Source organism: Monodelphis domestica, chromosome 5, assembly GCF_027887165.1.
Source record: "Monodelphis domestica isolate mMonDom1 chromosome 5, mMonDom1.pri, whole genome shotgun sequence".
NCBI lineage: Eukaryota > Metazoa > Chordata > Mammalia > Didelphimorphia > Didelphidae > Monodelphis > Monodelphis domestica.
The window spans coordinates 205584528-205600551 of NC_077231.1; the positions used below are offsets into that span (position 1 = coordinate 205584528).

General features: G+C 34.6%; 1 protein-coding gene across 2 annotated transcripts in view; it reads right to left on the reverse strand.

The window, feature by feature from the left end:
- Positions 1–16024, reverse strand: part of CHCHD3 (coiled-coil-helix-coiled-coil-helix domain containing 3) — a 356184-nt gene that overhangs the window by 83853 nt on the left and 256307 nt on the right. The window lies entirely within an intron of this gene.

A 16024-nucleotide genomic window follows, 5' to 3' on the forward strand; every position in this document is an offset into this window, starting at 1 on the left:
CAAGAAGTTCCTCCTGACTCACTGAGATCTATGGGTGCTTTTATAAAAAAGCATGAAAAGAAAACAAAGCAACAATGTATCTAAGGGCATCAAAAAGAACTAAGAGAGAGTGGTGGTAAAAAAAAATTGGGTTATGATGGGAAAGTTGGGTGCTAAGTTAGATTCTGTTCAACAGCTAGAGATTTAGAAAGGAAGATTAAAGAGCAGAGTAAAGGAGGGCCAAAAAATGGAGCTACCCAAAAAGGGCTCTAAAATATTAAATGTGATAATAAATGAAAATTACATTAAATTTTTATTAACCAAAACAAATCCATTATAATTATTCCAAAAAAAAGATGGGAACCACAAATTTGGAAAGGAGAAGCAGAGCCTTAAAGGTCATACCCAATTTAGTGAGTCAGCTTGGTCAAATGGGTTACAATCAAACTCCTGACCTAAAGGACATATTTTCCATTTTATTTGACTCTGACAAGATCAAAGCCTAAGTAACAAAACCATAAATTTAACTGGAAATACTTAAAAGGAAAAATTACAGAAATAATTTAAGAAGTAGCTAGAGTAACTTTAAATATATACCTGCATAACATATGGGCATATTAAATTATGTCAAAGTTAAGTAAAATCTACATATATGGAAAATCCACATAAATATGGATTTTACTTAACTTTTTACCACTGCTTACATTTTTCCTGAAGTTTTTCAGAAAAGCCCATTTACTATGGATAATGGCATACTAAGAACTTGTATATCAGTACTTTAATTTTTTAAAAATACAAATGTTTAATGGAATTATCCAACAAATGCCATGCTTTTTCTATTTAAACAGTAAATAAAGTCATTTTCATAATAAAAAATACTTTTTGGCCAAATACATAGATCTGTAAAATAAATCATATTAAACAATATGGAAAAATAATTGTTCCAATTTTTGAAAACATCAGTAGAGATATTCAGAATGTGTTGACAATAGGTATTAAGCACATTACATACACTGAAAAATAAAGATATCATATATCAAAATATTAATTATTTAATTCTTTTGGTTTAAGATGACAATGTCTATGTCAAAAGAATATTCGCCCACAACTGCAGAATTTTTGTCTATTTCATATAATGTTCAATCATTTCATTGCTTAGGGTAAAGCAACAGATATTTTGATCAGTTATCTTTTAATTTTACAGAAACAAATTTAAAACTATGTGGACCTATTAGAAACATAATGCCTTAATGGATTCAACTAAAAAAGGTTTTTAAGCAATGGCAAGAAAAGGCAAAGAGGAAGTTGTAGCAATATCAAAGATAAATTAAAATCACATGAAGAAGATGTCAGAGGTTCAAATATATAAAAGGCTATATTCTCAGAAGGCTGTAGTTCATTTAGTTTTTTTGTCACTTGGATAGTGGTTTAGTCACTTTAATTGTAAGAAAACTCTAATCTCAGCATGTTACACAAGGAATCTAATCAACAAAAAGCATTATTAAGAAAGGTAATAATTGGGTATAATTTTTATGAGCTATCCAATGGTCTTGAGAACACAAAAGCTTTATAAATAGTAGTATTTTAATGACTTTTACTCTTGTGAGTTCTTCAAACTATTCCCATAAACCACATAAAACTATATAATATAAATGCCAACATTTTAAATATCTACTTGTCTTTTTCTAAAAATACAATACACCCAATAACATCAGTCATTCCTAAATTTTCTAAATCTGAGGTATTTGCTTTGGTTATTACAAATTTAATTTAATTTTCATATTAAAGGGCTTTTAATCACTTCTAAACTTTCACATGCCTGCTGACAATATTATATCAACCTATTAGATGATTTAAAGATAGCTATGAGGGAACCTATGGATTCAGTACTATCAGTAAAACTTCAGTTCAAATCTTCCCTTGGATACTGGCTAATTCTTACTACAATAGAACATAAAAGTAAAAGGAGTGACTTATTAGAAGAGCTAAAAAGTGTATAATTAAAAAATCTGTTACCCTAAAAACTACATTTCCTGGAAGCCCACTGGCTTCCTGTCCTTATGTACTTCCTGTAGACAGGGGATATTATGCAATGGAGTTACTGGTCCCAGCCTCCTTACTTCCTGTAGGCTAGTAGTAAGGCTATGGTAGTAAGCAGGGATTTTGAACAGGCTGATTAGCTATGGGCGTGTTTTTTTTTTAATTTTGTTATCTTTTTATTCCTTTATTTCTAATGATCATTAATAAATCTTTTTTAATATGATATTTTAATAATTGATGATTAATTTTAATTTTGACAATGATGGGAACCATTGAAGTTGAAGAAGGAATTCTCAATTTTTTAAGATAGCCTAGATAAATTTTGCAAAGCCATGTTTCTTCTGCTATGGCCTCTCCTATCTGTCCCCCCCCAAACTCCTAGGGAACACCAAACTGCCCACCTACCAGCCTGGCTGCTTTAGGTTGAGGTTCTTAGCCAGGGAAAGAGATAAGCCACTTCTCTTGCCTATCTGCTTGTGTCAGCATTCCGGGCTGCCACCTTTGGCTCTTGCTCCTGCTCTTCCTGATGATCTCCTGATTCTCCTGCTCCAGTCCTAGTTCTGGCCCCAACTGCTGTTGCTGTGCTGCTGGTTGCTGTCGCCGCTAAAACACACAAGCTGGGAGTCCTTGGAGCAACTCTCTGGGCAGCTGGTAAAAGCGAGGGTGTGTTTCCTTTTGGCAATAATTAGCCTCTAAACTCCCTGTCCATGTGGCAGGGGAAGCAAGCTACTCCCTAGCATTTTACACCACGGGGGAAGGGGAAGGAAGGTTATTCTTCCAAACAGAAAGTAAATCTGCAAGCATGGTACACTTCATGAAAGAGCAGTACACCTTGCCTATTTCAAACAGCTTCCAGTCTTAGGATATTTTCCCCCCTACCATTCCTGGGTGCACTGGCCCTTTCAATTATCTTGTCTGAGATTCAGAGGAGAAATTCATCTCCCTAAAACCCCTTGTCATTTGGGTCTTCCCAGTCTTTAAAATGTATTCAATTTGGGATTCCTCCATACCATGCTCAGTGAAGAATTCTCCCTCATTGTGACAAAAGAAATCTAAATGGATAGGGAAGGAACTTTAAAGAGTCTGGAGGTAAAATTTTTAAACCTTTCCAGACTCCATTGTTTTATGAAAGTCTCCATATTTTATTGTATTTTGCTGATTATCTGCTTTAAGATTTAATTTTGTTTTAAGTTCATATATTAATCTGATCAATACTATTCTGTGACATTGAATCATTTTAATCTACTGTATTTTAGCTATTAGATACATTCTGTAACTTTTCCCCTATGACTACTGAACAAATCATTGTGAAAGCTTATAAACAGCCTTTTCCCTCCATTTTGCCTTTGTTAATTGTCACATAGATGATGATGGATGGACTTCATAAAAACTGGTTACAATTGTATACAATCTAGGGAGAATTTGAGATATTTAGCTCAAATTGATTTTAAGGGGTCTTCAGACATGATATTTAGATTTTTAGATGTTTTTTTTCAATAGCTCTGACTAATCATCTTGCTTGCCACTGGAGTTATTTGTAACAAGAGGTAAAGGGTACGTTTTAGTAGCTGAACCAATCATATCCCCACCTCTGCATTTGTAAAAATGTAAATGGATGGGACATATCATAGGCTCATATCAGAGTAGCTGGGAAGTTATTCCTAGGGCGTGGTACCCCTGGACCGCTTCCAAAAGGGAACATCTCTCATTTGTAACCTGCAGCTAACTCTATCCTTTCAGCAGAATGATCTAGATTCTTGGTGACGTTTTTAAATGCAACATCAACATTACAGAGGTTTGTGTCTTTTCTAGACTTCTCTACCATATTTTGTAATGATGGCAATAATAGATTAAAAAAAAAAAACATCTCAGCCAAGGTTGAAAGATTTGCTACACCTGAAAAACTTGTGACAAATATCCATGAGTTCATAGGTTTATTTTTTTTTTAATGTCACACAGAAACTCATGTGAATATGATAGTGGGTTTGTTTGCTACTATAATTAACTGGGCTATTATAACTTTGGGGATTTTGATATTTCTTGAATGTGCATTACCTGTTATTCTTCATAAAAAACTATTACTTTGTAAAAAAAAATATTTGCCCTCACACCATGGATCATGGCCAAGTTAAAAAGGGAAATGGACCTCATTTTTTTTGGTGAAAAAACTTTGTATTCTACCTCTCCTAGCCTGACACAGTATGTCACTGTAAATTTTATATTTTTTAATCTTGAAAACCTTTTTATTGTTTTTGCTTACATGTGCAATATAGTATTTCAGTTTTGTTTTTTCTCTCCTTTTTGAAGCATATTTCACCAGTATTGTAAAGATTTTTCTTTTAACTTTTTTGATTTTGCAGTAATATAAGTTTAAAATACATGTGCTCTAATGTCAATGCATGCCCAAAAAAGCTTTAGAATATATAAAAAAAGATGCCATTAATTGTTTAAAAATTATGGGACTTTGCTTAATGATTCTGCCTGATTGCAGAAGGAAGGAATAACAAAAGAGCCATAATTACACAGTGCCAAAGAGCACAAGGTCAAAAAGGATGAAACCAATCCATGTAGGATTGATGAACTTCTAAGCCAAGACAAGAGGACTTGAACTCGTTTGGGGTTCGAGGTTGCAGCTGTTTTGACAAGTGTCAGAGGCCGGACTTCCTCTGAGTCACATTATACCAACTGTCTCGCTTTGGCTACCATCCTGGCTCCTATAATATAGTCCCCTTTATGTCTTTCAGAGTGGCAAACTTTCTGTAGTCCTGGCTAATGACTGGGTAAGTGCATAATTCCATAAATCATTTCAAGGAGGCCCTGATTCAAGGACCTGCTATAGGTTTATTTTCCTTTAATTAGATTTTTTACAATAAGACTTTGATATTTTATATTTCATCTACAAGTTATTTTTTCTCTTTTATTTGGATTTTTTGATGTTTTTTATTTCTCTTGCTAACTGATTCATATACCTCATAACTCAAGTCATCTATCCCAAAGTGATCCCTGTGTTTTTCAACATCATCCTCAGGGGGGAATGTATTATTATTATTCAAAAATGCAAAGCTTAAATTCTTTTCATAGAAATTTCAGGATAAGAAACATGCTACCTCTCTGAATCCAGAAAGTGAACTGTTTGGAGAAGGCATCATGAAGATGTCTACACAGCGAGAAGATCCAGAGTGAACTTTGGAATGTGGTGATTTGAACTGTGTGGAGTTGAATGCATTTGTTTTTCTATGTATACTCTTATGCCAAATGGGACTACACCCTAATTGACTTTTTGTCAATGTACCTAGCAATCACTGGTTTGTTCTTTTTCACTTTTATCCCCAAATTATTGTAATTTAAAAGTTGATTATGTTAAATGATCAACTGGGGAAACTAGTCTCCCAAATGATCATCAGGAGGGAATGTATAATTAGAAATCTGTTACCCTAAAAACTACATTTCCTGGGAGCCCACTGACTTCCTGTCCTTTTTGCTTCTTGTCAATGACTGTGGTGGTAAGCAGGGATTTTGAACAGGCTGATTAGCCATGGGTACTTGTTGTTATTTTTATTTTATTTTATTACCTTCTTACTCCTTTTTTCTAATGATCATTAATAAATCGCTTAAAATATAATCTTATTATTTGAGATTAATTTTAATTCAACAGTGTAGCAAGTCAAAAAAATTTTTATAGTTCATCTCAGGATCCTCAGCAACTATATTACATTCATCTAAACTCATTTTTAAAGTTAAATTTAAAAAATTTTTGAATTAGCATTTTCCCTCCCAAATCCTCTTTCCCCACACTAAAAAAATTAAAAACTGAAAAGTTAAACCTTTGTGAATACATATGCATAATCAAACAGAACAAATTCCTGAACCGGCCATGAACAAAAATATTCACCTTACTCTGTATCTTGAGTCCAATACCTAACTGGCTAGAGAAAGACAGTTGGAAGAATCTCTTGATTCTCTTGAACAGCAGTTGGTCATCAGAATGATCAGAAGTATTAAGTCTTGCAGAGTTTGGTCTTTACAATGTAAGCTGATATCATCATAAATTGTTTGTCTGGCTCTACTAAATTCACTTGAGAAATATAATAAACCATGATTCTGAGGACCAATTATAAAGAGAAAGGAAGAACAAATATGCAGAATAACCTACTTTTTTGATATGACCAAAATGGAGATTAGCTTTGTTTGTCATGTTTTTATGAGAAAGATGTTGTTTTTCTTTTTTTTTTAATCAGGGTGAGAGAGGTAGAAGGAACAAAAAATAAAATCTTGATAACTTTTTTTTTAATTATATGATCAGGGTGGAGAGCAAGATGGCTAAATGAATTGAGAGCCAGGCCTGGAGACAAGAGGTCCTGGGCTAAAATATAGCCTTGGACACTTCCTAGCTGTGTGACCTTGGGAAATTCATTTAATCATCAATGTTTAGACGTTACCACTCTTCTTTGGAATCAATAATCAGTATTAATTCTAAGACAAAAGATAAGGTGTTAAAAAAAATTATGTGAGTAACAAGATGTCTGGACATTTTCTCCAATCCACATAAACTCTCAGCTTCTCTTTAACAGAAATTATGTACCAAAGATAAAGCCATATCAGTTCTCCATATGGTTTAGGACACCTAGAATTCAAAAGAAGGTTAAAAAAAATCACATATGAACTGCTGCTCAATGGCCATAAGCCCACTCAGCATATCTCATCCACTTCCCACTCTGCAAGGAATGAGGCTGTATTAGCAGAACCAAGGAAGGACATGGCACAAGCTTACAACAAAATCCATGTTCATCTAGTTTTCCAGTGTCGTGGAGACTCCTAGTTGAGTCTATGACAGAAAGTGGCTGTAGACCATCAATAAATAGTAAATGCCTATCAAAGGGTATACAACCCTGCATGAGTGCTGTAAAATTCAGAAGAAATAGTGAGAGGGCAAAGAAATAAGAACTAGAGGATATAGGACAAGACAAAAAGACAGGACCTGTGCAAGGGGTCAGAAGAGAAGTAGTGCTGTTTACTACTAAATTAAGACAAAAGGGCAGAGGATAGCATGTAGAGAGCTCTGGTTCCAATCACTCGAAAGCCACTTGGGGTCACAGATTTAAGACTGCTGAGCTGTGAATTACATAGTATGGGGGAAAAACCAAGACTCTTTAATTAGGATGCATGTCCCAGGGAAACTATTAAAAAAGCAAATCAAAAAGTGTGTGATATGGAAAAATTAGGGGAGGAAAGGCAGAAATTATCAAAGATTTCAGGAAGACTAAAACTAAAAGACCCTAAACTTAAGTGGATAAATGATATTGAAAACAGTAGCAATGGGGGGAAGGAGAGGAAATACAGCCTCTAGATCTAGGAAGGAAGTTATGGCATCTATGACTAAATCCTACAAAACAAAGGAAAACAATCCAAATAGTCCATGAGATAGAAGATGCTGTGGAATTTATGAAGAACATAGAATTAAAATATGTTAAGTGGCTCTAAAAGAGAAATGAAAATTATGAACTTCAGGGTTAAAATAATGGGCAGAATAGAACAAGTGGAGCCTGTAATAGTGTACCTGAACAAAAGCAGAGAACAATAGATTAGAAATACAAACACACAGAAGTGAAGGACAATCTAGAACAGATGCAAAAAAATAAACATTAAAAGAAAATTTGCTCAGTATGCAAGTAAAACATACTGATCTTGATGCATAGAGAGATGCATAGAGAGAACCTAAGAATCATAGATCTCCCTAGAAGAACATGCAGAACGAAGAAATCTTAATATTATAATTGTAAGGGGGGAAAGGAGTTACTTTTTAAAGGGTTGGGCTTGATTATTTAAGAGTTTGGTCACCAGGAATTTAATTAATTCCAAAGAGATTTTATTTATAATTTCATTACAAAATGTAGAAAGAGTGAAGCAAAAAATCAGAGAGAGGATAAGCTAAGATATCTAACCTAAACACTAAATAATTTATTCTGGCCTTTGGCCCAAAAACCAGGCAGAGGAGTTTAGTCCTCAACTGGATAGAGCTCAGCCCTTATAACCCAGGACCTGGGGAGGTCTCTTCAGAAAAATCTAGCAATTTAGAGTCAGCTTTTCACTTACCACATGTCAGTCTAATCAGCAGATCCTTCTGCCTGTCTTCACCAGCCTCAACTTGAAAGCATGAAGAATTGAATTCAGCAGAAGTGAAAGTCAAAGTTCAACTCTGCTCCAAGAATCCCAGTTCCAAGTTAAACTCAACTTTTAAAGACATTTTCCCTTGCATCACTTTCCCTAATTTCACGTCTACCAATCGCAGCTGACACTCTGCTCTAGGACTACCCAGAAGGCAGTTATACAATTCTGATTCATTACCCACCATCACACATGAGGGTCACAGACCTACCACTTCATGATTAAGTGGGATATTTGCATTTTTGGTGATTAGATCTAAATGGACACATCTTCATACTTAACTTTTAAGTACCATGTTGGCACTTTTTTGTGATTGAATCTAAAAATAGGCAGGTCTCCATCCTTTTAAGTAGGTTGTTTACACTTATGGGAATTAAAATCTAAAAATAGACATGAGTTACAATTTAAATCTTCACAATTAGGGAAGAGCTAAGTACCTTCATTGTTACAAATCAGGGGAGAGCCAAATCCCGGCCTCACATAATGAAGGAAATAGAAGAGAACAGCCCACAACTTCTGAACACAGTAAATTAAATACCAATAGAAAGAATTAATAAATTACCTCCAAACCCCACCCTGCCCGCAGACTACAAACTACAAGATGCATAGTGGTTAAATTTAACAACTCAGTTAAAAAATAACAAGTTGTGCAAGTGATCAGAAAAAAGACCTTCACATACAAAGGAAGAGAAATTCAAACAATGCAATGCTATTCTGTTCTCACTAGAAAAAGTAGGAGAGAATGGGATAATGTGTTCTAAAGAGCAATGGAGCTCAGGATGTAGCACAGGGTGACCTACTCTGAAAATGTGAGTTTAACCATACATGAAAAAAGATGGATGTTTAATACTGAAGAAGTATTTGAAACATTTTTAGAAAGAAAACCAGGATTGAGAAGATTATTTGCTTCTTGAACACTTCAGCAACAGAAATGCAAGAGTAGTGAATAAATATAGCAGACAAAGATAACAACAGCAATGGAGCGACAACAGAGAGACCTGTAAGAGATTTCATTCTAAATACATAAACTCTCAAACATAAAATCTCATAAATTCTTTAAAACTTTAATTTGACAGCATAACTTGAAGGTGGTCTCCATTCAGATATCACAAGCCTCAGTGGAAAATTCCATGATACATTAAAAGCCCCTCCACTCAGTATTGTTTTGCTTATGCTTCATGTAAGACAGACTAGGCCACCTAGACAAGAGGCTTAGTATAATGCACAATAATATCAGTGCTGGGCCCATCACTGGACTACCCTGGGTTGCCCTGGATAAAGCTGGAATGGATAAGCTGATTGCTATAAGTCTATTTAATTGTTTGGTAGCAATAGGACCCAGGGGGCATACCAAGAGTTTGGAGTCCAGTGAGATAATGTGCTGATGACTGCATTGATCAGGTACCTAAGGAAGGGACTGGGCACTGAAGGGAATAAAAGCTGTACCTTGGTAAAGGGAGAGGTCTCAGACTGTGAGGAATATCTGGGATCCTATTGGACCACATCCCTCTAATAAGTAATTATTGGTTTGGAGCTCTACCTCAGATGTTTTAATGAAAACTGGACAAATTTCTGGCATTACAGGGACATGTAATATGACAATGTCCAGGTCAAGAGACAGCAATGAAAGTAAGATGATCTCTGTGATCTATGAAAAAGAAAGGTAAACACTGGAGTCAGTAAAGAAGCATTCAGAAGGAATGAAAAGGAAAAGAAAGAAAAAAATTAATTTACTATAATGGTGGGAGGAAGTTCCACTGAAAAACACTTCTTTGGGCAAAGAGATGGACTATGGAGAAAGATGAGGACTTTACAGTAATGTGGCCAAGTGGATTTGGTACTTGAAAAATTTGTCCTACTTCAAGAGATAAGGATTGAAACCCCTTAGAAGAGATTTTAAGGAAAATGAAGAAAAAAAAGTTAAGGAAAGGCACAGATTAGTAGAGGGCTAAATAATCAGGTATATGGTGGGGAATAGTACTTCCAGGTGTTAATCAAAAAAAGAAATCATAAACAATCATTTGCTAATAGTTTTTAAAAAAGAACAATGGAACAGATCAGACAACGGAGAATAGAAAGAACAGAATCCAACAAACTAGTATTTGATAGAAAAGGACATAAATTATCTAGGAAAAAATTCCTTATTTGATTAAAACTGCTGGAAAGCAGTCTAACAGAAATTAGACTTAACATTAGATTAATACCTTATACCACTATATGGTTTAAATGAATATATTAAAGATTATAGTATATAAAAAACTTGGAAGAGAAACAGATCATACACCTCTTACAGCTAGAAGTAAGATGTATTCTTAGCTAAACAAGAAATAGAAGCAATATCTAAAATAATTTTGATTAATTGAAATTGAAAAGTTTCTGGATGCACATGTGTGCATGCAAACATACAAAACAGCATCTAAAATCACAAGGTAAGTGGTGAAATGGAAAAAATCTTTGTTTCAAATTTCTCTGTAAAAGTTGGTATCTAAGATAAATAAACAATTAATAAAGCTATATAGGACTAATGACCATTACCTAATAGATAGTTAAAAGATAAATAGTTCTCAAAAGAAAAGGAAAGTATTTTCCAGCTTTTGGGATAAGAACCCACTACATGACAAAAACTGCTGGGAATATTGGAAAACACTATGGGAGAGATTAGGTTTAGATCAATATCTCACACCCTATATCAATATAAATTCAGAATGGGTAAATGACAAATATAAAGAAGGAAATTATAGGTAAATTAGGTGAACATAGAATAGTACACCTGTCATACCTATGGAAAAGAAAAGAATTTAAGACCAACCAAGAGATAGAGAATATTTCAAAAAGTAAAATGAATAATTTTTATTACATTAAATTTAAAAAGTTTTGTACAAACAAAACCAATGTAACCAAAATTAAAAGGGAAGCAACCGGTTGGGGGAAAATATCAATAACAAAAACCTGAGTCAAAAATCTGTACAAAAAAATCAAGCCATTCCCCAATTGATAAATGGGCAAGGGACATGAACAGGCAATTTTCACATGAATAAATCAAAACTATCCAATGAAAAAGTGTTCTAAATCCCTCATAATTAGAGAAATAAAAATAAAAACAACTCGGAGCTACCCCCTCACACAAAGCAGATTGGCCAAAATGACAGCAAAGGAAAGTGATCAATGTTGGAGGCTGGTGGAATTGTTAATTGATCCAACCATTCTGGAAGACAATTTGGAATTATGCCCAAAGGACTTTAAAAGACTGTCTGCCCTTTGATCCAGCCATACCATTACTGGGTTTGAACCCCACAGTTAATAGAGAAAAACACATGTACAAAAATATTCATAGCTGCGCTCTTTGTGGTGGCAAAAAACTGGAAAATGAGGGGGTGTCCATCAATTGGGGAATGGCTAAACAAATTGTGGTATCTGATGATGGAATACTATTGTGCTGAAAGGAATAATGAACTGGAGCAATTCCATGTGAACTGGAATGACCTCCAGGAAATGATGCAGAGTGAAAGGAGCAGAACCAGGAGAACATTGTACACAGAGACAGATACATTATGGCACAATCAAAGAAAATGGACTTCTCTATTAGCAGCAATGCAATCATGCGGGACAATTCTGAAGGATTTATGAGAAAGAACACTATCTACATGCAGAGAAAGAACTGTGGGAGTAGAAACTCAAGAAAAACAAATGATTGAACACATGGTTGGATGGGGATATAATTGGGGATGCTGACTTTAAATGATCACTCTATATTAATAATATGGAAATAGGTCTTGATCAATGACACATGTAAAACCCAGTGGAATTGCTCATTGGCTCTGGGAGAGGGTAGGGAAAGAACATAAATCATGCAACCATGGAAAAATACTCTAAATTAATTAATTAAATGAAAAAAAAAAGGTTAGAACTGTTCAAAAAGTACAGCAATAGTTTTGGAAGGGTGGGCACACAGCTATGAAATGACAAAAGAAAAAAAAAAAACCACCACATTTTGGCAAGCAATATAAAGTGACAAAAATGTTCATACTTTTTGAATCAGCAAACAGGCTTATACCCCAAGGAAGCCATTGATAACTTCTTATATATTTCAAAATATCAGCAGCACTTTTGTGATAGGTCAGGGTAGCTATGGTAATGTAAGAAACCAAAATTATCAATAAAAACTTATTTAAAAAACTGTTCATATTCTTTGATCATTTATCAAATTCAAGAATGATTTATTTTCTTAATATAATAGCCAGCATTTATGTAGTGCTATAAATTTTCCAAAAAACTTTACAAATATTTTATTTGATCATCAAAACAACCCTGGGTGACAGGTACTTTTATTATCCTCATTTCAGAGGTGAGGAAATTAAGAATAAGAAAAGTTAAATGACTTGCCCAGGGTCATGTAGCTAGTTATGTATCTGAGGGTGGATATGAATCTAAGACTTCCAAACTTTGGATCTAGTACTCTTTTTTGATGAACCTTCTATTTGCCAATTAGCTCATTCTTGCTTATTTTTGTTGCTTTTAGTTTGAGCCTTAATATTAACTCAGTTCTAGTCAACTGAACTAGGTTCTCATTTTTCTGGAATATCTTTCCCTATCCCTCACATATAGCTTACCTATAGACTTTCTTCATACGCTAAGTAATTTATCTTTGGTTACCACATCCTCAACAGAATGGCTGATTCCTCATCTTATCTTACATCTCAATCTCCTAGCTAGAAAGAGCCCTTTTCCCATTTGAACTACAAAGCTACCTCTACTTCTCCCCAGTTCTAGTCTTCAGAACTTTTAACACACTTATCTGAAATTCTTCAGCAATATGACCCAAGTATATATTATTTCTTTCCTTGTCTTCAACGAAGACTGCGTCCTATAAGCTACATGTTTCCATTATCATCCCACGCAAAAAATAATAATGGGGAGAACAAAGTACCAATATACTATCACCACTTCAACACTGTTGGGTAGGGTAATTTCACCATGAAATTCATTAGGGATTTATCTAAAGTATAATGTTAAAAGCCCTATATTTAGGAGGCAGGTGGGTATCTCAGTGGATTGTGAGCCAGGCCTAGAGATAGGAGGTCCTGGGTTCAAATTTGGCCTCAGACACTTCCTAGCTGTATGACCCTGGGCAAGTCACTTAACCACTTAGCCCAGCCCTTACCACTCTTCTACCTTGGAACCAATACACAGTATTGATTCCAAGATGGAAGGTAAGGGTTTTAAAAAAAATTTTTTTTTTTTAATAAAAGCCCTATATTTAGAGAGTTATAAATCCTTTCCTCTAGTTTGAGTTTGGGTGTTTACTAGGTCCTATGAATATAGACAAGTTTCAGAGCCTCTGTTGGTCTATCCTTATCTGTAAACTTTGATATTTTGAGTAGAAATGGGAATTTAACTCACTGGCAGGCCCTAATCCCAGCTTTCCTAGTTTAATTTAAACAGCTGGGATTTATGCTCCAATGTGAGGGCCTTAAAGAACCAAGGATCGCACCTACAACAGGACTAGGGATCTGTATAGGACTTTGATGGAATGCAATTTCATATCGAAAACTGGAAGGCTAATGAAACATTATCTACCTTAAAGAATTATTCTGAGGAGAGTACCTTGTAAACTATAAAGCTAAGTGAAAGCTATTAATAATTTGAACTGTGTTATGTCAAAATCTATAACTTAGCAGAATAGATCAATGCTACAAAAGTTGGCTATAAGAGTTTCCACAAAATATATTTTTCCACTGATGTTCATAGTAAATTTATAGATAAACTATTCAAATGGCCAAAATTCCCATTAGATCAAACTTAAGGCATTTAGTGTAAGTTTTAGTTTAGTTTCACACTCTGTTAGAGATGAAATTATATATATATATATATATATATATATCAGAGAGTTAATTAAATTCACTCAGCTTCAATCTGTTATTCTGCAAAATGAGAAGACTGAACTATAATGACTTCTAAATCTTTTTCCAAAGCTAAAGTCTATGTTCTTAGATCAGAATGATCTTTTTCTGTAATGATATACCTGCAGGGATGAGAAAAATACTAACATTGGTTTTTGTTTACTAAAAATTTAGGAGAGGTAAAAAGGAACTGGAGGCCTTTTGAGGGAATGAAACCCGAGGTACTGAACATATCTCCACAACATGGGTAATGGCCACCACAGTAAATCTTGTTCTTAGTAACCACGTCTGAACTTGGTTTCAGGAATCAACTGTACACTGGCAGTTACTAGGAAATGAATTCTAAGACTTAAACTAAAGTTTTCTCATCTGTTCAAAGAAGGGACTGAATCAGGTGATTACTAAAAAGGGGCATTCCAAGTTTTAAAAGTCAGTTTTTAATAAATTGTCATCTTTATTCCTAATATTATTCAAGTTGATATATCAATATTGGTTCCAAATGCTAGAAGAAAGAGGAAATTTGCAGCTAAATGGAAGGATAGCACAAAGGTACTTTCAGAAGGAGAAAATTTTAGCTCAGGTATTAAATGTCCCAGGCAGCTTTATTACTCTGGCTGCCTCCAAACACCACCCAACTTTATGATAATTTCTTTCTTCATATGGCCATTTCTAAAGGAAGATTCATGCAATAATTAGCTTCTGCATAATTGCCCTTTTAAGCAGTTAGACTTTAACAGATATTTTTGTGCACTTGGTTACTGTATATAACTTTCTACTCTATTTGGACAAAAACTACTTAGCTTTTTGTCTTCTGCTATAAGTTTTTGGGAAAGGAATACTTTGCCAAATTAAATGATGTATGATATAATCTTCAATATAGTCAACAAAAAAATGACATTTTTTTTCTTTTTGTTACATGCAATTGAATTTTAACAAATAGTCTAGGAATGGCTGCCAAGTTTCTATACTTTAAAGAAACTACAAGAGAGAATAGCATAATTCAAAATTTATTAAGTGATATTTTGCTATAACTACAGAAATATAGTCATTGTGATTATAGTTACATTTAAACACTCCACAAAAAGATAACACTGAAATGTCACAAACTGCTAATGTTAATTATTCCTACTGCTGTTCACTGTTTCATATATGTTGTCTGTTGCCACTTTAAACAGTATCTTCTTTCCCATCCTAAAATCCTATGTGAACCAAAAACTAAATACAGGAACAGCTGGGGAACAAACACACTGAATAAAGTACCAGGTCTGGAGTCAGGAGGACCTGGGTTCAAATCGGATTTCAGATACTTCCTAGTTATGTGACCCAAATTGCTTTACTCTATTTGCTTAGCCCTGGTCCTACAAAAAGTAAAGGTTTAAAAACAAAACCAACCCCCCACCCCACCCTAAATGTAATTTAATTAGGTTGTAGAGATGCTAATGGTTATCTTAAAAGGGACAAGAATAGATGTCATTCAATTGAATGTGATCTGGAGTTAAGAAATTTGAAGTGCTTGATGAAATTGTGAGCTCACAAACAATAGCAAAGAAAGCTGACAAGAGTTAGGCATGGTGACACACCTATAACCCCTGCAAAAAGGAGAAGCCATGGATGGTGAATTATTTGAGCTCAAAAGTTCTGAGTTGCAGTAGAGCTGAAGTGCAATGAATGTGCACACTAAGTCCAGTCACAATATGGGAACTTCTGAGAACATTACAGTCATTAGGATTCCTAAGGAAGGGGGACTAGACCAGGTTGGAAATGCATCATACTTGTGAGTGGTCAGTGTACTTCCTGCTGGACAAGAAAGGTAGATAAGATAGAGAGGAAGGGAGGGAGGGAGCAGGAGAAAGTAAAGAAAGAAGAAAGAAAGGAAGGAAAGAAAGCTACCTGGTATATGTAAACAAGTATGCCTAGAGTAATTCTAAGGGAATACAGGA